The sequence below is a fragment of the Dasypus novemcinctus genome, chromosome 4 (assembly GCF_030445035.2).
Source record: "Dasypus novemcinctus isolate mDasNov1 chromosome 4, mDasNov1.1.hap2, whole genome shotgun sequence".
Classification (NCBI taxonomy): Eukaryota; Metazoa; Chordata; class Mammalia; order Cingulata; family Dasypodidae; genus Dasypus; species Dasypus novemcinctus.
Window position 1 is genome coordinate 29,966,287 of NC_080676.1, and position 23,425 is coordinate 29,989,711.

Genomic DNA, 23,425 nt, shown 5'->3' on the forward strand with positions numbered 1-23,425 from the left:
TTCTTAGGGCTTTCTGAGGCAGACTGGCTTGTAAAGTAAGTTTCTAAGAGGATCTGTCCCTTTTTAGAGTCAGGATTTTTTTTTTTTTTTTGCTCTTTCTCAAGTAATTTCCCTGAGATGATTATAATCAACTGGTTTGGTAGTATGTTTCTTCATCCCTTTTAGGAGACATGTGACCACATGGTCTCTGGTGCTTAGATCTACCTGGTTCCTCCTTTTTTCTTACACAGGTTTAATTGGAATTTAGGGTGCCATGCAGAGGTTACTTTCGGCCGTCCTCTTACTTGTACTGTAGCCACGTGGTGTGGCAAGAAAGGATCTGCTGGGGTTTTTTTAATCCCTTGGTGGAAAAGGATGTCCAGTTTTTGAGAATGCACCCAAGTGAGGAGTCGGCTAGTATGCTAGAGGCTGTGCCCAACATTTTAGGGAAAAGTGAAGAAGGCTTTGCCAGTCTGGCATCCCAGACCCCAGGCCAGTGGCTAAAACTCTTGCCCTGCTTCAAACCAAAATCCCCAAGTCACTTAGGTCCTGGGAGAAGATCGCCTGACTCTGGTTCCCGGTATCCCAGGAACACAAAGACCCTGCCGCCAAGTGGAGGCCCCCAGGTCACCCAGGTCTGGGGCATGTTTGGAGACAGCCCTTGCACTGAGTGTCGCTGCAGTACCCTGAGACTTGGGAGGTTCCTGGCGCTGGTGCCCCCCCAAGCTGAAATTCTTCCCTAAAAGTAGGGTGGGTTCCCCCAGGAGGTGTTAAATCTACTTTCTCAGGGAGTAAAACTTAGATCAGTGTCCAAATAATCCAAGAGCTTTCAAAAAAGGTACTTGTCTAACTTTAATTCAGCTTTTCCAAGCTTTTGTCATCACAGAGCTCTTATCCTAGAGCACTCCACAAACCTCTAAGGGAACGTTCACATTCCCAGAGTGCAGTGGAGAAACACCGTGGCTCTCAGTCTCCTTTCTCATCCTTCCTTCCTGCTCAGAAACATCTCCGAGCACGCCCTTGATTTTCCCAGCTCTATTTTCAAGGACGCAAATGAAAGCCCACGTTGTCTCAGGTTTTGCCTAGATGTGGTTGTAAGGACACTCAGGGTCCAAGAGGGCCGGGTTCGGCTCCCCGCTCTGGGGCTCTCTTTCTGTGTGACTTTGTGAGACTCACATTCCCTCTTGGCCCTGCAGGTCCTGCCATCTACGAAGTGGGGGTCTGGGTTAGATGGTTCCTGGAAGGGTAAGGCTGAGACCCGTGGCCACATTCTGCATCAGTGCCTGAGGAGACAATGGACAGATAGTGCCTGGCCCAAAGCATTTTCATCTGAGTATTGAGAAGAGCCCAGTCCCTGGAGCACCAAGCAAACAGAGTTTCTATGGAGCAGGCTTAGAGAAGTTTGAGCTTCTTCCTAAGCCCAGATCCTTCCAACAGGGTACATGCATTATTCTCATTGGCCAGAGATATTCTTGGTGTCCACAGGTGAGAAAAAACTTAGGTTTCTATATGCTTTTCCTGCTTACTGTCTTCTGTGAGAGGCTTTCATTCTCCAAAACTCAGGTATCCTACTGGAGCCTCTAAAGGAGGCCTAGCACACAGTCAACACTCAAAAATATTCTTTTTTTCCACTTCCATTTTCCTTTCCTGTGTGAAGTAAATATGAAGTGCCTAAAGAAGACAACTATTAAGGTTCAGTAATTGCTGACAGAAAAGCCAATTGAGCATTAAATGGCTCTTCAGGAACCATCTCGGCTCCAGCTAAGTAACATGGGATAGTGGCTGCTGCGCCTTGTCAAAGTCATGCAGCTTCATTGCTTCATGCCCTCTTACATGCGGGAGTCCAGTGATGTCGATGAACTATTAAAAAAATTAATAACCTAAGACTTGTGTGGGAGACAGTATAAACTACAACGTAAGCTATAATCAACACTGTGTGGCAATGCTCCAAAATGTGTTCATCAATTGCAATGAATGTATCACACTAATGAAGGATGTTGTTAATGGGAGTAAATGTGGGTGATGTGGGGAGCAAGGCATATGGAAACGCCCTATTCTTTTTTAAGATTTATTTTATCTATTTCTCCCACCCCCACCCCCGCCATTGTCTGCTCTCTGTGTCCACTTGCTGTGTGTTCTTCTGTGACCGCTTGCACCCTCAGCGGCAGTGGGAAACTGTCTCTTTTTGTTGTTGTTGTTGCATCATTTTGCTGCATTAACTCTCCATGTATGCAGTGCCACTCCACTCCCTGTGCAGGCTGCACTTTTTTCACACTGGGTGGCTCTCCCTGCAGAGCACACTCCTTGCACGGGGGCACCCGCACACAGGGGTGCCCCTGCGTGGCGCAACACTCCTTGCATGCAGCAACTCTGCATGTGGGTCAGCTCACTGCACAGGTCAGGAGGCCCTGGGTATCGAACCCTGGACCCTCCCATATGGTAGGCAGATGCTGTATCAGTTGAGCCATGTCCGCTTCCCTCCTATATTTTTTATGTAACATTTATGTAATCTAAATATCTTTTTTAAAAAATAATAAAAATTAATTTAAAAATTCAAGAAGAGGTTAAATGAATTTGTGAATGGTAAATTCAAAATGGAGGATGGTGGGTTACAAGATGAATCTTTGAAAATGTAGATCTTAGAGGGAAGATGTATACTCCCTCTAGATGCTGCCCAACAATGTTATTATATAGTAGAACAATTACTGGAATATACAGACCATCCAGGGACCTAAAGCACACTAGACAAATCATAGCATGTGTGGCTGGCCCCTCTTGATGTGGGTCCCTTGCCAAAAGGAAATGTTTCCAACATGTTCCTCCAAAAATTCCATTTGGACTCAATTTGACAATTAACATTCAAACCATTGTTTCATGTATATGTTCTGATGACTTCAACTTAAAATAATGTTGACTTAAGTCATTCCTCTGTCCTTATTCCTGACATATTTTTAACTATAAAATTGACAAGGAAGAGGGAATTGGAAGTGAGACAAATTTAGCTATAATATAATAGTCTCTCTCTAAGTTTAATCTTCAGACCACATACACCAGGCTTTTCAGAGATGCTTGTTAAAATACAGAGTCCTCAGCACTATCTCAAACCTACTGATTCAGAAAGCTGACAGTGAGATTTTGAAATCTGCATTTTAATAAACTACCTAGTAATTCACATGAACATTAAGGCTACGACCCTCACAAATCATGTCTGGATCTAAAATAGTCTTTTTTCCCCTATCTTGTTGCATCATCATCCTTTTTTGGGTGCTTCACTTCACCACACGGGGGCCTGCGCCTCTTGGCAAAGGTCTGGGAGCCTTTTTTCTTGTTTTACCAGGAGTTCCCAAGGATCCAACCCGGGTCCTCCATATGGTAAATGGGAGCTCAATTGCTTGACCTATAGCTGCTTCTTTAAATAGTCTTTTAACTACAGTTCTGCGCTCATGTTTTCCTTCAGTCATGTTTGGAATAGTTTTCTTCAGGCTGCAGATTTATCCTGCCATTCCTTCGTGAGCACCCAGCAGGGCTCCTTTTGATCTCTTCGTGATATTTAGACCTGTCCCCTTGACAGTGAAATGCCTTCCCAATACCACCTCACAGCTCTGTCCCCAACTCTTCCCCTACCCAACTCTCCACTTGGACCAAAATAAGCTGCCTCAGCAGAGCCCTGGAGGCTGCACAGACGCCCACTGGGGCTGTCGTTGCCGGTGGCCGGATAGGAGGCGCCCCATCTCCATTCCAACCAGAGTTCCGGTTGTGTTTGCTTTTATACATTGTGCCTCCACACAAAGTTGAAAATAAAGACTCTGGTGGATAAAACATTTTTTAAAATTTTAAATAAAACACTCTTCTCGATGAAATTTACTGTGACCCTTTCCCATCTGCAAAGACTTTCTTTGCCTTGTGTGAAACTCCTCCCTCTCTTTTCCCACTTGGAGGCTTCCTGGTCAGCCATCCGTGTGGTCCACCATCCTTCAAAACCTTCCTCAGGTGTTGAATCTAAGTAGCCTGCCAGCCTCAGGGTTGTCCTTAGCATCCTGAGTTCATGTAAACTCACTGAAAGGGAGGGAGGGGGTCAGTTTTCTCCCCAACTTGTTAAATTTTACACGTCTTGGTTATGTCATTCATTCAATGAATATTTATTGAGCCACCACCGTGCACCAGGCCTGTGCTTCGCCCTGGAAACACAGTAGGGAACAAAACAGATAAAAATTCCTGCCCCTCAGTGGAGCTTTCATTTTCACATTCATGTTCTCTCCAAAGAGATTGCAAGTTCCACAACAGGAACTTGGTCTCTATTAGTTTCACATCCTTCCAAAGTGCCAAGTAAAAATAACGAAATTAAATCCATTACAGGAAATGTGACACAAAATTCATAACCAAGCTATTTTGTATCTTAGGATCAAAGCCTAAAGGATTTTTTTTTCCTGGCTACTTAAAAAAAAATTATTAATAATTATTTCTTTTATCTGCTTCCTGCCTTTATTTCAGATTCTATTTAGAGTCAAAGGCCCAAAATTTAGAGGAAAGAAATAAACAATTATTTACAACTTTTCAGTTCTCTCATCAAATGCGATACCATTAACTTTTTCTTCTTAAATAGCTCCATACCACTAAGAGAACTTGCCTAAATTCCCAAATTTACTCAAATAATTTCTTTCACTTGCAACAAGTACAAGAGCTTAAAAAGAAGGAACTATTCCTCTAGCAATTCTCTTTTTCTCTTCCTGAATTCAGAAAGCTTTTTTTTCTTTTTCTTACATTACTTCATATAATACTGAGTATGAATTTTACACTCACAGAACTCCAGTATGACTTCCGAAGTCAGGCAATGATGGGCTAATTTACTCAGACCAATATCCTCACTGAGAAATACTAAAAATATTGAATAAAATTTGTTTCAATGTTTATTAAACACATTGATTACGCCCCAAACATGGTAAGATCTTATCAGGCCAAAACCCAGAATAAATGAGAACCCAGAAAAGTAGGCCAAGCACCAGACACTGCCTTTGTTCCAAGGACACTTGCCTATTGGACTGTGTAACTGAACTGTGGCTTTGATGGGTTGCTTGGATGAGAGGGATGGAAATCAGATGGCAAATTCCCCCGATGGTGGAGAATGTAATAAGAGATTCCTCATGTTAATTTGGGATCCTCTGGCTAGGCCAGAGGTAAACCCATACCCTCCCCGCATCCTCAGGGAACCACAGGGAAAGTTGCTTTAGCTCCGGACAGAGCAGGTCAGGAGGAAAGAAAAGGAAAACCCAGTCCTAAGAGACTGTAACCATAAGAGTATTTGAATCCCTAAGGTTCAGTCCCAAATTTGTATCTGCCAAAAATGCAGTTTAGAATGGTACCAGACTGGGGTTTTACCTAAGGCCCTGAAAGAAGTAAATGTAGGGAAGCGGACTTGGCCCAGTGGTTAGGGAGTCTGTCTACCACATGCGAGGTCTGTGGTTCAAACCCCGGGCCTCCTTGACCCGTGTGGAGCTGGCCCATGTACAGTGCTGATGCGCACAAGGAGTGCAATGCCACGCCAGGGTGTCCCCCGCGTAGGGGAGCCCCACACGCAAGGAGTGTGCCCTGTAAGGAGAGCCACCCAGCAGAAAAGAAAGTGCAGCCTGCCCAGGAATGGTGCCGCACACACGGAGAGCTGACACAACAAGATAACACAACAAAAAGAAACAAAGATTCCTATGCTGCTGACAACAACAGAAGCAGACAAAGAACACACAACCAATAGACACAGAGAACAAGCAACTGGGGGGCAGGGATAAATAAATAAATAAATCTTTAAAAAAAAAAGAACATGCAGCAAATAGACACAGAGATCAGACAACTGGGGCGGGGCGGGGTGGGGCAGGGCAGGGCTGGGCCAGGTGGGGAGGGGAGAAGGGGAGAGAAATAAATAAACAAATAAATCTTAAAAAAAAAAAAAAGATGCAAATGCAAGTCCTCTCCAGGGGAAGCTGCCTTCGTCTTATGAGGTTGCGGTCACCCCTCGGGCTGAAGTGTGGCCCGGCGGGGGAGCGGCCGCGGCAGGCCAAGCCGCTGCCCCCATAATAGGGTGGCTGGTTGGACTCACCACCACCCCTGAAGGAAGCTCGGCATGGGCGCAGAGTGCCCTCGGGTCTCCCCTTCTCGGCAGCCATGCTTCCGCGGCCGCCCCTCCTCCCGGATGGCGCCACACGATGCCTGTGGGGCGGCACCCTTCTTCTTCTTTCTCCCTGTGCAGGCGCAGGGCGGAAAATTCCAGTCTGCCCTTTTCCCCTCCCCCGACAGCAGCAACAGCCAGGCGTGGGCGGAAAAATCCAGTCTGCCCTTTTCCCTTCCCCCGACAGCAGCAACAGCCAGGCGTGGGCGGGAAACTCAAGTCTGCCCTCCACCCCAGCAACAGCAGCCACCAATCCCTAAACCCTGCCCCTTCCCCCAGCAACAGCGACAGCCAATCCCTAACCACCACCCCTCCCCCGTCCAGCACCGCCCACTGACCTTTCGCCGGCAACCAATCAGAACAGGGCGTGGCTTCGACCAATCAGCCTTCCCCAGCCCCTATAAAACTGTTGCCTCTCCCTCAATAAAGTGGACTTGCGTGTTTACCTTGTCTCTGCGGTAGTTCTTCTGCTGTGCGCCCTCCAGTCCTGAGAGCCCCCGACAAGGGCCTGGCCTCCCTTGTCCCCAGTTCGTCGCCTGCTTCTCCGGGTGACCCCTTCGTCACCTGCTTCTCCGGGCGACCCCTTCGTCGCCGACTTCGCCGGGCGACCCCGTCAGCCAAACTGCGCAACCCCTTGTGAGACCGATCCCTCGTTTGCTGCCGGACCGACCCCTCGTCCCAAGCGGGACCGACCCCTCGTCCAGAGCTGGACCGACCCCTCGTCCGCAGCCAGACCCCACCTCTACCGACCGAGCAAGCCGCCGCATGAGGTTTTTGAGAATCTCCTCAAATTTCAAATGCTGTGACAAGCACAGAATCAAAGATAATCAAGCATATAAAGAAAGAAGGCACCATGAGCAAGAAACAGCAGGAAGAGCGAGCTGGACCAGACACACACAGACTTCAGATATTGGAACGAAATAAAGGCGGGTTATTAAAAGAAAATGCTTATTATACTCACAGAAAAAAAAATTAAGCTTTAAAATTATCTGAAAGAAGCAAAAATCTATAAAAAAGTCAAAGCAAATTTCCAAAAGAGCCAAAAAAACCTCTAAAATTAAAAATATGAAAATCAGTATAAAAATACGTGTCTTTATTTCTAGCATTTTTAAAATGTATTGAAGTATATCACTCATACATAAACATACATAAACAATAAGTTATAATAATAGTTGTGAACTTACAAAACATACATATATACCATCATACAGGACTCTCATAACTCACCCTACCAACAATAACTTGCATTGTTGTTAAACCTTTTTAACTAATGATTAAAGAGCATTGCCAAAATATTACTACTAAACAAAGTATTTTCCCCCAACCAATTGTATTATTATTATCTTTATATCATTTATATATGAACATACGTAAACAATTAAGTGTATGGTAAACGTTGTAAACTTACAAAGCAAACATGCATAACATCACACAGGGGTTCCACACATCAACCCTCCACCAACTCCTTGCATTATCTTGAGACGTATTTCATAATACAAATTATGAAAGAATACTGTCAAAATCTTGCTACCTATCACAGTCCCCATCTCACACCTGGTGTGTCTCTCCCCCAACCCACACTATTATTATTTTTAAAATATATTTGTTTTATGACAGAAGTTGTAAACTTATGAAACAATCATGCACATGTGCAGAATTCCCAAACAACACCCCTCCATCAACACACCACAATGTGCTGTGTCATTTCCTACAGATAAAATAATATCATCTGATTGTTACCATGTCCATAGTGTACATTTCGCTCACATTTTCCATACTGCCTCAGTATCAATACAGTACATCTTTCATAGATACAAGAATATTATATTATTACTACTAACCACAGTCCATAGGTCACTCCAGTTGTATTTTTCCCATACTTCTCCACATTCCCAACACCCTACAGTAGTGATATATATTTGCTCTAGCTAACAAAGGACACTCTTGCATCTGTTTCCATCAACCACAATTCTCACCCACCCCTTGGTGTACTGCGCTATCCAGTTCTAGATTATTCTCTAACATTCTGTCAATTGGCATTTACATAACTAGACTACCATTTTCAGTCACATCCCCATCTACAAACTAGCTGTTACTGTGTGTTACCATCCACTCTATACATTTCCACACCTTTAGAGTAAAGCTAATTAAAACTTCTCATACATTAAACATCGGCAGTCCACTCAGTCCTTCTTTTATCTCCTTTAACAATCCACCACCTATCACCAGGTCTTGAAGATATTTTCCAATAATTTCTTCTAGAAGTTTTGTGATTCTTGCTTTTATTTTTAGGTTTTTGATCCATTTTGAGTTAATTTTTGGATAAGGTGTGAGATAGGGGTCCTCTTTCCTTCTTTCAGCTATGGATATCCAATTATTTCAGCACCATTTGCTGAACGGATTGTTCTACCTGTGAAGGTCTGTTTCTGAACCATAAATTTGGTTCCATTGGTCTATTGTGTCTGTCTTTAGGCCAGTACCATGCTGTTTTTACCATTATATGATTTAAAATCTGGAGATGAGGGTTCACTTTTCCTTTTTTATGATGTTTCTGGCTAGTCAGGACTCCTTACCCTTCCAAATAAATTTAATGATCATGTTTTCTATTTTTTCTTTAATGCTGGTGAAATTTTTATCAAGATTGCATTAAATCTATATATCAGTTTGAGTAGAATTGACATCTTAATGATATTTAGTCTTCCAATCCACGAGCATGGAATGTTCTTCTAGTTATTTATGGCTTTTTTTTTGTTTTAACATTGAGTTGCAGTTTTCTGGATATAAGTGCTTTAACATCATTGGTTAAGTTTATTCCTGATCATTTGAGTTTTACCTGCCATATTTTATTTTCACCACTCTTTTGACACTTTCAGTTACTTTTATCGATATAATCTTCATTTCTAGACCCTCTTCCAGGCCCCTCTTTCCTGTCTTTCCTTTTCAGCCTCTAGCACACCCTTTAGTATTCCCTGAAAATCTGGTCTCTTTCTTAGAAATTCTCTAAGCTTATCTGTGAATATTCTAATTTCACTCTCATTTTTGAAAGACAATCTTGCTGGATATAAGATTCTTGGCTGGAAGTTTTTCCCTTGTAGTATCTTAAATGTATCAGACCACTGTCTTCTTGTCTCCATGGTTTCTGGTGAGAAATCAGCACTTAATCTTATTGGATATCCCTTATATGTTATGCATTGCTTTTCTCTTGCTGCTCTCAGAATTCTCTCTTTGTCTTTGGCCTTTGACATTCTGATGAGTATGTGTCTCAGAGTTGGTCTATTTGGATTTTTTCAGATGGTAGTATGCTGTGCTTCTTGGACAGGTATATCTATGTCCTTCAATAGGGTTGGGAAATTTTCTACCATTATTTCTTCAAATATTCCTTCTGCCCCTTTTCCCTTCTCTTCTCCTTCTGGGACACCCATGGCACGTATGTTTGCACACCTTTTGCAGTCATTTAGTTCCGTGAGACCTTGTTCAATTTTTTCCATTCTTGTCTTCATCTGTTCCTTTGTATGTTCACTTTCAGATGCCATTTCTTCAGGCTCACCAATCCTTTCTTCTGCCTCCTCAAATCTGCTATTATATGATTCCAATGTTTTTTTTTTAAGATTTATTTTTATTTATTTCTCTCCCCTTCCCCCCTGTTGTCTGCTCTGTGTCCATTTGCTGTGTGTTTGTCTGTGTCCGCTTGCAATGTCAGGCAGCATTGGGAAACTGTTTCTTTTCATTGCATCATCTTGCTGTGTCAGCTCTCTGTGTATGCGGCGCCACTCCTGGGCAGGCTGTGCTTTTTTCATGTGGTGGCTCTCCTTATGGGGCGCACTCCTTGCACATGGGATATCCCTACACGGGGGTACCCCTGCGTGGCACAGCACTCCTTGCATGTGGCAACTCTGAGCATGGGCCAGCTCACCACATGGGTCAGGAGGCACTGGGTATCGAACCCTGGACCCTCCTTATTGCAGGTGGATGCTCTATCAGTTGAACCACATCCGCTTCCCCCAATTTTTTTTCTCTCCCCTCCCCCCCCTCCCCGCCAGTTGTCTGTGACCGCCTCTATCCTTATCAGTGGCACTGGGAATCTGTGTTTCTCTTTGTTGAGTCATCTTGCTGTGTCAGGTCTCCATGTGTGCGTTGCCATTCTTGGGCAGGCTGCACTTTCTTTCACATTGGGCGGCTCTCCTTAGGGGCGCACTCCTTGCACTTGGGGCTCCCCTACATGGGGGACACCCCTGCATGGCACAGTACTCCTTACATGCATCAGCACTGTGCATGGGCCAGCTCCACATGGGTCAAGGAGGTCCATGATTTGAACCACAGACCTCCCATGTGGTAGGCGGACACCCTGTCAATTGGGCCAAGTCCTCTTCCCCGCAGTGTTTTTTTAATTTCATTTTTTGCACCTTTGATTTCCATAACATCTGCTATTTTTCTATGTACACTTTCAAATTCTTCTTTGTGCTCATCCAATGTCTTCTTAATATTCTTAATCTCTTTAGCCATCTCATTGAATTTATTAAGGAGATTTGTTTGAACATCTATAATTAGCTGTCTCAACTCCTTTATGTAATCTGGAGGCTTATCTTATTCCTTTAACTGGCTCATAGCTTCCTGTTTCTTGACATGGATTGTAATTTTTGGTTGGTGTCTTCACATCGGGCTTCCTAGAGTATTTTTTCTGGGTGCAGTTTTTTTTTCTTTTTAGTTTAGGGCTTCCTGTCCTTTCTCCCTTGCTGTAGGAGCCAAGCATGTAGTTGGTGCTGTAAGCTGTGGAGGTTCAAGCTGCCCTCATTGCACCAGGGACCAATGAAGCTTCTTCCAACTTTCTCCTTTGCCAGGAGTAGGGACAGAGTCACAGCTGTGTGGAATAATCCAAGTGCAGGCCTAGACTGTAGTTGCCCAGAGAGACTGATAAAACTTCACATCCCTTTCTCCCCTGCCTGGGGCGGGGATGGAGCCACAGGTGTGGGCAGCAATCTATACAGCACGGGTCCAAGATGACCACAGTTGCCCTGGTGGACTTCTGATTTTCAGTCTGTGCCAGCCAAAGTTCCCTGCAGTTTTATTTCTATCATTGATCTCAACTCCTGAGCCCTTGTTTCTGCTGGTGGTAGATACATGGATTGAAGGTAACTCAGTCATCTCCGGTTAAAGTCAGTCTCTTTTGGGTAAATAGTAAGTTGTCCTGCTCTCCTTTCCTTTCTCCTCTGTCTATGGAGATAATGTAAGTACTAGGGGGTTGGACATCCCTGGATGATGGTTTGGTCCATAAGTTCTTCTGTCTTCTGCCAAATACTAATACTGCATTCCCCCATTCTGAGGCATTTTTGGTCTCTTCACTGCATCCGCTATTTTTTTTAAGATTTATTTTTTTAATTTATCTCCACCCCCCATTGTTTTGTTCTTGCTCTCTACTGTCGTGTCTGTTTATTGTGTGCTCTCTGTGTCTACTCATCTTCTTTTTTAGGAGGCACCAGGAACTGAAACTGGAAACTTCCATGTGGGAGGAAGGTGCCTAATCACTTGAGCCACCTCTGCTCCCTGCTTGTTTTGTCTCTCATTATGTTTCCTTGTTGTGTCTGAATCCACTGTTGAAGCATCCATACCCTTTTTGTGCTCTCGTTACCAGGTCTACTCAGGTAACTCAAGTTCATCCCACCTACAAGGGCTTCTTTAGTTTCACTGATCTACCCCATTCCTAACTTGAGCTTCTAGGAAACATGGGAAATTTTCAGCTGCCAGGCTACTCTCTGGGGCCCATGATCTCCACAGAACAGCCTCAGGCCCTCTCTGCCTAAAACCTTAATTGGGAAGCAATATACTCCCAGACAGAGAGCTGGGCCAAAATCCACTCTACAGTCAGAGCCACAAGCCTGTCTAGATATGTATTTTGTCCTTCCCAACCTCACCCTCCTCCCTTTCCAGACTCAGACAAAATGGGAAAGGGAGCAAGCTCTCCTTTTCTGCTTTCCAAAGCTTCTCATCCAGCCCAGACACGGTTCTGTCTCCTCTCCGCATTACAAGGGAACACTGTCATTTTTATTGAAGGTTCTTCCCTGTTTTATATCTGTTGTTTAAACTCTATGTTCTGCATCCTCCAGGCTTTGCTGTTGCCAGACAAGCTTTAGGAATAATAATAAAAAAAGAAACAACAACAACAAAAAGTTCTTTCTTATCATAAGCCTTGCTTTCAAAATTGGAAGCTCTGACTTTGAAGACCATCTTTTTAAAACTCAAAGCTAAGAGTATGACTCTTCTCACCAGCTTTTTTTGTGCTCTCCCTTCTCTAAGGCTGAGAGTAAAGGGGAATTACTATGAAAGAAAAATACATTCGGTAATATTTCAAAACAGTATTCTGCTGCATCAACATCTTCCATTATCCAGTCCCTTCTACCAAAAGAAAATACATTTACTTGTACCTACACAATGTACTTAGTATAACAAAATTATCCTGTGATGAAAAGTGGGTGCAGGGAGCCATAGACATTCATTAAACAAGGATTTGATCAGCCTATAGCTTTCCAGAATAGGTCACTGGAAAATTGTTTTAGTTTATAACGCAGTTTGCATAACACAGATCAAAATAGTGTTACTCAGATTATTGAAGGTTTGGCTCTAAGGTTTATATTTACTTTGGCTGGTAGCTATGGAGATAGAATCAATATTTTTTTTTATTTCAAAATTAAGAGCACTATATTGATTACCATGATTGTCACCACTAAATGTTCAGAGGGAGGGTCTATTTCTAATGAGAATTGAAGCCATAAATAAGAATTCAAAAATGACTCTACTCATCACCTGAAAAGTATTACAATACCTAAGAGTATTAAAATTAGTTTGGGTTTCATTGAAGTAGAAATTGTTTTCGCACAAAAGAATACAAATTCTAAGATCCCTTGTTCCTTCAAAGATTAAAAAATATATAAATAAAGAGAGCAGGTAGATGAAATCTACCAACTTTATTTTGGAAAGAAATTCAGAGATGATTTTCCTGCCAACAGTCCTGGGTATAGACCAAGTAGATAAAGTTATCAGAAAGGATTAATTGGGTACCAATCCACACGTAATTGAGCTGCCACTTTTGGTATGCTGGCTATTCATGGTTTAGATTATAGAGTACAGTGCCTCTTTCAGTTAGCACTGAAATGTTGCCAGAAGACAAACTGCCGAAAGTATTCAGAATACTCCCAGATCCTCTTGATCTTGTTTGTATCTTTCTGATGGTGACTTTACCTAGAGCCCAAATTAGTCCTATGGAATCAATATCTATTCTGTATATCTTCTTTTAAAGCAAGCAACCATAACAAAAAGCCTCCAATTTTCAGGGATTTCATTTGCAAAGTGTCACCCAGAGCTGAAATTTACAAAAACAAAGCTAGAGAGCCTTCCCATTTTTTAAGCTTTCCATTAATAAGTTTTAGAAATTCTTTCAAAAAAGTGGGTGCACCAGTTTTTAAGTCATTACCTAATATTAGAGCTGAGGGTACTTTGTCATGAAGGTCAATGTTATGGTTTCCAAAGCAACTATAATTCTCTTGCTGCTTGAATCCTCACTTTGTATTTTATTCAGCCAGGGCTGGTAAATCCAGGGCAAGTGCATGTAGGTGAATATAGTACACACACACACCTTTTTGGAGATAGTGTATTTTCTGTAAGAATTAGTTTCTCCTTTTTATCATGTCCTGATACATTTAAACTTTGCTTAGAATCAACTGACTCTTTTGCAGGGTTTTCAAATCATAGATATTGTACCGAAATATTTTTCTAAGGACAACCACAGCAAGTTTTTAAAAAATCAAATGATTACATGTTGGAATAACCCAAATCCCCTAAATTTATTAATACAACTGAGCAATTAATAACCCTGTCGCTGAATTTCTTGAGAGAAGTCCTCTCTTGGGCCCTCTGCTAATTCCAGAAACTAGGCTGATGCATAGAATAAGGAGATATTTCAGCTCCATTTACTTGAAACCAGGTACTTAGAGTTCACATAGCAGTTCTTCAACTCCTTCCCACTTTGCTTCTCAATTGCTGTGTGATTCTTGATAAATTGGTTGATTGCGCTCAATGTATCCATCACATCAGGTCCCAATGCTTGACTGATTGGCTGTGTAGTGAAATTAACAGGTTGTCGAGTTATTTAGACAACTTGTATCCACCATGAAAGACAAGCTCCATCCCAGCTACCTTGGAGCCTCTTGCTGTGCTTTTTCCATGGCAACATTTCCCCCTAAGTGAAACAACTATTTGCACCATTTACTAATACACACAGTAACACTTACAGTGTGCCAACCATGTACAAAGGGCTCTGCTGGGCACTGCAGGACCCATGCTGACCCTATAACTGAACACCCTGAATGGGTTCTAATAAGGACTCCATGGCATAGCAAACAGTATTAGTGAAAAGTTCCCACTCAAAAGCCATTCTGCTACCAAGCCCTGAAATATGACCACTGGCATGTTTTCCTCTTCCATTACAGGCTTCTTCCACTGTCCTACCCTGCTACTGACTCCTCCTCCAGAGCCTTCTCACCCTCCATTTCTATCACCAAATAAGTTCCCACTGGTGCCTGAATCTCACTCCAATCCTGCCCCCCACATTCTCACTCCTAGAACTTCTCAGCTGCTCCATCTCACACTTAGTTTCATTTTTTTCTAACTTCATCCATGGGTTTTGAAGTGTTTAGGACATAGAGAGACGCAAGGCACAGTGTAGCTTTTCCTCTGAATAGTTCAGGGCTTGATAGGGCTCAAAGAGCGACATTGGAACTTGTATTTGAGTTTCTTTTCAGCTACATTCTGGGTTAAATAGGCTTTGTGGTACTGGTGTAAGGATCTGGCCACTATTTGTACTTTACTTCTATTGGTAAATGTCTCCATGTCCCACACAACTGAGTTATCTTCACCTTCCCCTAAACCAGCCTGAACCATCCGTCCAGTCTCCAGAACCCTGTGCCATGCACTGTGCTAAAACAGTACATGTGTTCCAACAACACCAACTCCAATTTAGATGCCCATTATTTGGGTTCCAATACATGTGTGAATACCTTTATTAGAGCATCTAACAGATCTTATCAGTCTCATTCATTTATTCAACCAATATTTATTAACAAACCACAATGTATCATGCAAGAGTGGGCAACTTAGACAAGGTTTCTACTCTCCAGTTCTTACAGTCTGGCAAGGAAGAAAGGCAACTGAGGAATAACAATAAAATGAATAAGTATCATAGGATGGAAAGTAGAGGGTTCTGCAGGAGCTGGGGCTCTTAATACCCTTTAGGAGGTCAGGACTGGCTTCCCAAGGAAACTGTCCTTTAGTTGAGGCTGAGGCATGTTCTAGGAAAAGAGAGAAGCCCATTAAAGGCCAGAAAATGATAGAGCACACACATGGGTCCTCTCTTCAAGGAACTGAAAAACATTCATGATGAATAGAGAAAGGCAGGAGGTGGCAAGACACCAAGATGGAGAGATCAGCAAGGGTCTGGTTCATGGAAGACTCTGAAAGCCATTGAATGGTCTTAAGGAGGCAAGTGGCATTGTAAGGTTTGCTTTTTAGAATGATCCCTCTGGCTGCCTATGAGAATGGAATGATGGAGGAAAAATTAGATTCAGGGAAGCTAATTAAGGGACTAACACTAATCCACCTGAGAGATGATAGTGGACTAGAATGGACTTGAAAGAAACAGTGGGAAGGGAGAAATGTAGACACTATAGAGCTGCTTTGGAGGTAGAATTAATGGGATTTAGAAGTCAAGGACAATGCTAAGTATTTGGATTTCAGTGACTGTGGTTATAATCCTGTATTTAGGAACATTTGGATAAAGAGGCAGGGTTTTTGTTTGTTTGTTTTGCTTTTTCATCTTATTTTCTTTTGAGTGTGGTTTCTTTTTTTCATATAATAAACTTTATTTTTAGAGAAGTTTTAGATTACATAAAAGTTACATCAAAAGTTTAGGGGATTCCCTATATAGTCCACTCTCTCCCCTCCCACTTTTTCCCCATTAATACCATATTACATTATTGTGATACAATTGTTGCAATTGATGAACAAATACTGAAGTGTTGCTACTTACCAAGGTCTATAGTTTACATTATGGTTTATACTTTGTGCTGTTGAGTTTTATAGGATTTAACAAAATATATAATGGCCTGTATCTGCCATTGCAATATCAGGCAGAAAAATTCCAATGCCCTATGTTTCATCTCTTCTTTCCTCCTCCCCCTACCCAAACTCCCCAGCAGAACCTCTGGTAACCACTATCTTTGTATCAGTGTTACAAGTTCTTCCATTACTACCATAGTAATAAGACTGCTTTTGTCAATGGTTACATTGCCCCTTATATTTGTTCATTCCTCAGTCTTGAGGATTTAGGGATGGTGATGCCCTCTCTGCTTCAGATTGAGAGGGGGCTTAGGTCTTATGGGGAAGATAGAAGGAACTGTTTTGCTTGCAGTTGTAGATACTCTTTGTTTTTTGGGATGGAGTTGTCAATCATCATCATTTTGTTAGTTGTCCTGGGCGAGTCTGATGAATTGGAGAGTAGGTGTTGGCCACAACTCTGCTGAGATTCAGGGCTCAACTGATATATGAAAAGACCAAAGATTTAAGTCTCTGGGCCATACATTTAATGGATATAGTGTTAATTATAAGTTCAAATAAAAGGGGTAGGAGAATCTGTTACATTGGGGAAATAAATTATCATATATTCCAAGGTAAAGCTGACCAATGGTGTTGATTTCATGGGATTGTGTACCTTGCCTATCTCTAGAGTACTCAGGATCACCTTTGTTTGGGTTTTGTTTACTGTGGCAGTTAGTGAGTTCCACCCTATACATGCATAAGTGTAACCTCCGGAATGAGCTCCCAACTCACTTAGAAATCTCCTAGCCATAAAGATCTTTGTACTAAATGTTTTCCCCTTTGTATCAAAGTCTTTTTCCAAATGCATCATTGGTTGGCACTTTGTATTAATCCTTTGGTGCCAAGAAGGCTTATCTCTGGGAGTCATGTTCCATGCCAGAGGAATGGGGGAGGTAGTGAGTTTATTTGCTGAGCTTGTCTTAGAGACAGGCCACATTTGAGCAACAGGAAGGCTTTCAGGAAGTAACTCCTGGGCTACATACATTACTAGGCTAAGATTCAATTTTACAAAAATAAGGTTCATAAGTACAAGCATTAATATCAAGGGCCTGGCATATTGGTCTGTCCTCTTCCACTAGGTACTACTTATGTACTCTAAAGATTATGTACTCTAAAGATTTATTTTTTATTTATTTCTCTCCCCTTCCCCCCCTCCCAATTCCCCTGTTGTCTGCTCTCTATGTCCATTCACTGTATATTCTTCTGTGACCACTTCCATCCTTATCAGCAGCACCAGGAATCTGTGTTTCTTTTTGTTGCATCATCTTGTGTCAGCTCTCCATGTGTGTGGCACCATTTTTGGGCAGGCTGCACTTTCTTTTGTGCTGGGAGGCTCTCCTTATAGGGCGTACTTCTTGTTCGTGGGGCTCCCCTATGTGGGGGACACCCCTGTGAGGCACGGCACTCCTTGTGTGCATCAGCACTGCACATGGGCCAGCTGCACACAGGTCAAGGAGGCCTGGGGTTTGAACCATGGAACTTCCATGTGGTAGGCAGACGCCCTATCCATTGGGCCAAGTCTGCTCCCCCCATGTACTTTAGAGACTCTCACCACTAAGAGAATGTAGCAGGATTCCCCATGATAGGAATTTAATATTTTTTTAGTTATTATGTGGGTCTCCACCCACTGAAATAACACCTTATGACAGCCCCAGGTGTACCCTTCCCCACACATCCTCCTACCACTGACACTCTGCATCAGTGACCCTCCCCTGCCACAGATACCAAAAGAAAACTCCCACAATTGTATTTTCAACCACAGTCCTCATCCTTCCTAGATGTCACCTATTCCTTTTTCCAGCCCTTTCCCCAGCTCCATGGATGGCCCAACCCATCCCCCAACCCCACTCACATACACACTTTAGCACCACCAACCCCACTCACACCACTCACTACCATCTCTCCCATCCACAGAAGTGGCAGTTTTGAGAGAAAAATTATGGGATTAGTTTAGGGCATGTTAATTTTGAAGTTCCTTGAAGACAAACAAATAAAGTAGGTATTTGGATATAAATAGATCTAAAGATCAGCGGCGAGGATGGAGACCAGTCTGGAAATAGAGATTTGGAAGTCATTAGTGTATAGACTGTAATTAAAACTGGGGGATGGATATAATCCCACTAGACTGAAGGTCCAATGAGGCAAAGACCATGCATTATTTATCTCTGCATGTCCAGGTCATAATACTGTACCTGGTAATTTTACTGAATAAACGAATGAATGAATGAATGAGCAGTGTGACAATACAACCAACGTTAATTTTAAAAACTGCCCGAGTATAAAATATTGAAAGACAAAAATCACTATGATATTTATTTGCATCAACCATGTTTTTATAATAGTAATACAGAAAGAGATAATCCTTTAAAAAAAAGAAGAATTTGGTTAGAATAATAACTATTTTGAAGACAAATGAAACGCACTTCACTTGTACGAATTAAGCCACCGTTACAGTCCAAAAATTACCCAAGCAGATTGCAAATCCTATTTTATTGTCATCATTTCTATAGTGTCTGTGATGGTGCAATTAAAATTTGATAATCATATTTGTCTGTGCATAATAATTAGCAGGAGACAAAGAGATCAAATGGGTAAAGAGAAACCCTAAATGAGCAATCTTTAGACTGACTATTTGGCACCATGGAAGCCTGCTTCCGTCCATGTCATGTTGGCTTGCTTTTTTTTCCCACCTGTTCCCCTCAGTGAGTTTAAATGTGGGGATACAACAAAACTCCTCTTATACATTGTCATGATAATTTTGAAATTATTTTCATAGGGAGCTCTTTGAATCTTTTTATTCTTTTGTTGAGCTGAACATTAAATGTAGGAATACATTATTCAGAACCCAACAGTGTCTGCCAGCAATGGTAATGGATATTGGCTCCACTACTTAAGGAAAAGGATATGTCCTTAGTGTTTTTGAAGCATGGTTTTTTTTTTCTCTTGATTAAATTATTCTTGATTCTTTTGTTTCATAGGAATATGTAAGAGTTCAATACAAACTTTTTTCACTTTTTTTTTTTTTTTTTTAACCTCATAATCCCAGTCATTTATGTAAGACCAGAAGGTAAAACTTAAGTGAGTCCCTAGTACATTGTGGAGGAAAAAGTCCTGGTCAGAGTCAGACATGGGTTCACAATCTAATGCAGCTGTTCAGTAAGTGGAGGATCTTGGAGAAGGCATTCAACCTGTTGGAGCCTCAGTTGCATCATCTGTAAAATGAGAGGTTGGATTTAGTTGTTTCTGAGATCACTTCCAGCTCTGTAATTTTATTATTATATCCTCATTGCTCTAAACTGCATACGCATAATTAAATTTGACTTTGCTTCATATTTTATGATGTCTATTCTACAGAAAATCCCAAATTTTAGTATGCTATGTGTCAACCCCTAGGGGACCCTGGGGAAGATAGACATGTATCCATGCCCTAAAGCAGGGGTTCTTAACCAGGGGTCCATGGACCCCCAAGGGGTCTGTGGAAAGATTTCAGGGGATCCATGAGCTTGAATTGGGGGAAAAAATCACTTATTATCTCTAAATGAAATCTAGCATTTCCTTCACTTATGAATGTATGCAATAAATAAATTACGGTGTATTCATTTCACCTGACTGGCAAAGAGGTCCATGGAATAAAAAGATTAAGAACCCCTTCCCTAAAGGATTAGAGACCCAGAATGAGTATGGGAATATGATAATGTCTACCATATTTGGGCAGTTGTCATAGACCAGGCATTAAGGTAAGCATTTGCTGTATCTCATTTAAGCTTCACCACAGCCCTAATGATAAATATTAATATCACCATTTATAGAGGCTCAATCTTGTATATGTTGGTAACTTGACCGCTAGAAAGGTACAAGAGCTGGTTTTTCCGTCACGGTGACTTCTATTTTGGGCCACATCTTCAGGGCTGTGTATTTCCATCACAACAGCCAAGTGGACCATGAAGGTTTTGTGCTGGAAGAGGTAAAACAAGAAGAAACCTTCAGCATTAGTGACACACAAATCAGCAACACAGACTTTCTGCAAGTAATTGAAATCCATTGCCATCAACCTTGTTCAAAACTTCTCAGTTTTTACGACTACACAAACGAAGTTAACAAAGAAAGTTTGGACAGGATTCTTAAAGGTAAGAGAATGAAAGTTATTGGTGGTACAAATTTCGGCCAAACACACAGCCCCAGATGCTGTACAGAGAGCAGGTCATCCATATGCAGCTCATATGGACACGGCCTGCCCAATCTCACCTTCCTCCTCTTCAGCTTCATCTCCATTACCAACAACTCTACTCATGCTTTAGAGTATGTTCTCTTCAGAACAAATCAAAGGTAGAGTCAAAGGCTGTCAGTTGCTGTTCCCAAACTAGGCAATACCAGCCAGCAGGCGTACAAAGCGTCTTCAGTGCCAAGTACTCTTCATAGTTAGGCCAGTTATTAAAGAATATGGTACGGACTTTTTTTTACAGTGATGGAGAATGAAGCCATCAGGGTGATTTATCACGTTTATAATGCACTTCAGGAGAAATGCAGGTGGTGTGTGCAGACAGGAGAGAGTGGGCAACTTGCTGAATCTTGTCAGGCGGAAGTGAACAAATTGAAAAGACAAATCACTGAGAGGAAAACTGGAAAGGAACAGGAAAGAAGAATGCGGCAGACTATATTAAGCAGATAGATCCCCTCTAAAAAGTTTGGAACCAGTGTTCAGTCCTCAGATGCCCTATTCCAGACTGGCAGCAGTAGGCAGAGGTACACTTGGAGATGCAGAGGCCTCTGATCCTCCTCCCCCCTTATTCTGATTTTAACTCAAACAATCAAGAAAGTACTTTAAGCCATTCTCACATGGAAAGTAGTGTCTTTATGCCTCCATCTCAAGCATGCACTCTTCCATTTATGCTTCCACCAGCTGAACTGGAGTATCCTGGAAGTGGAGCAGACCTTCCTCCTTCCCTAAGAGCAACTGGAGACAGTGTTGATGAATCAGATGACAGCGATGATGAAAATTTGACCCTGCAGAGTCCTCTAATAGTGAATACTAGCATTCGAGGAATTCGTGGCCTGACACACATCCTGACTGAGACTTCAGGAATACTCAGTCCTCCCAGATTTAACTAAACAAAAGAAACTCTCCTCTTAGCACTGTTTTTCCTAATTGCTCATTGAGAGATTTTTTTTGGTTAGTTTGTTTTTTGGGTTTTGTTTTGTTTTATTTTTGAGGACTTAATTTGGGATGAAAATTGCTTTCTCCCAGCTTGGGATACCACAGTTCCTAAGAGGGGCGTTTGGGGGTCTTTGTAGGATCCTTGCATCCACTGTCCTCAATCAGAAGCAGTGTGCAGGTTTCACAAAGGTATCATTAAGACCATCAAATTGTACTAATACTGGTGTGATCCATGGATGTATTGGTAAATTGAGGCAAAGTAAAACTTATCAACATAGCTTCTGTTCTTTAATATAAATTAGAAATTAGAGACTAAGCATAGTCCACAAATGTTTTACAAATCAAAAATTTACCTCTTGCACTCTCATGTCTTGAAATTTACGTTTCCTAAAGGAAGCAAGATTAGCAGCAGCCTTCAAAGACCTTCTTTCTATGATGAGCCAAACTAATCTTTGCCAGAAAAGAACTTTCGATACTCCCAAGAAACATGATTGGAACCAATTGAATATACCTTCTCTTTTCTACATGATTTTGTGAGATTGAAAGAGAGGTTTCGGGTCAACTCTTTTTCTACTAGCCTGATACATATTGTCACTTAAAATTGTTGTCTTTTTTAAAAATGTAGAAATACTAATTACTAGTAGGTAATTATCCAAATAAATATATCAAAAATGAAGTATTTTTATTTTGGTGGATTACAGAGACTACTATGTTGCACTACCACATTTATGGTCTCTGTTCTGAAGTCTAAAATGAAGGACATGCAGCAGTGAGTAACAGGAAAGAGTTGTGAGTTACCAGATCTGAGTTTATGATGAACAGATTCTAGACTGTGGATTTAGCTGAGTTGATGCATAAGATACAATGCATTTAGATCTTCTGACAAGTCTCAGTATTAGTTTTATTTGTGGAGGAAAGACATTTAGTAAAATTGTTTGGGAATCTTGGTGTCTTGGTTTGCCATAGACTGCTGATACAGAGTACCAGAACTAGGTTGGATTTTATAATGGGAAGTGTATTAGGGGTAAAGGTATATGGTTCAGAGGCTTTGACCAAAGTCACCCCCTGGTGATTCTGGTCCAACCATGTGGCAGAGATGGCTGCCGATCTCTGCTGAGGTTCCTGCCTTCCCCTCCAGAACCTGCCACTCCCAGCGCTCAGCTGTGGGCAACTAGACCCAGGGTTCGTCTCTTCCTGAGCCTCCTCTCTCAGTCTTAGCTGCTCTGCTCTTCAGCTGTGGGCTGTCAGGCATAAGGCTCGGCTCTTCTGCCTTGGGCTGCTCCATGGGCTCAGCCTCTTGGGGGCTTCATGCTTAAGCTTTGGCTACCAGGGTTCTTTGAATCCTCTCTCGCATGGCACAGTCAAAAAAGACAGCTTCCTTTTTTCTTGCTCTATGTGTCTGTTTCTCTTTCTCTGTGTCTCTGTTTGTATCAAACCCATCAAGAGGGCAGAGACTCAAGCTGACTCACGTCTCCCTGACATAGTTTAATCAAAAGATCCCACACCCACAGCAATGGGTTAGTTCAAAAACATAATCCTTCCCTTATTGGGATTCATAAAAGTACTTCAAAGTGTCACACTTGGTGAATAAAGATTTGTTTTAAATCTAAATAACAATACTTATTTTAAAAGTTGCCATTTGGGGGATAATTGTGGAAGGTATAGAGACACTGTTAGGGTATACTTGTATTTTTATTTAATTATTGCTTGTTTTCTAGTTTTGCCCAGAATGTGTGAAACCATGGCAATCTAAAGATGTTCGTGCTAGGAAATGGCAAGACCCACCATTTATGATGGGGTCAGCCTATGAAGTTAATTCTTTGGCAAATAACCGCCTCTCCTTAGACTAGTCAAAACCTGTAAGAATGAGAAATTCATTAGAAGCTTAAAATCTGAGTTCCAAAAATGTAGTTTTATTTTATGGGAGAGAATTTTACTCACTGAACTCCAGTTCCTATACTAAATTAGACAATATAATGTTGACTGAAAAA

The 23,425-nt window shown here is 41.9% G+C and overlaps 1 protein-coding gene and 1 pseudogene across 4 annotated transcripts in view; both read left to right on the top strand.

Annotated features, from left to right (window-relative positions):
* SCHIP1 (schwannomin interacting protein 1) overlaps positions 1-23,425 on the top strand; it is an 840,777-nt gene that overhangs the window by 624,807 nt on the left and 192,545 nt on the right. The window lies entirely within an intron of this gene.
* LOC139438756 (BRISC complex subunit Abraxas 2-like) lies at positions 372-21,351 on the top strand (annotated as a pseudogene).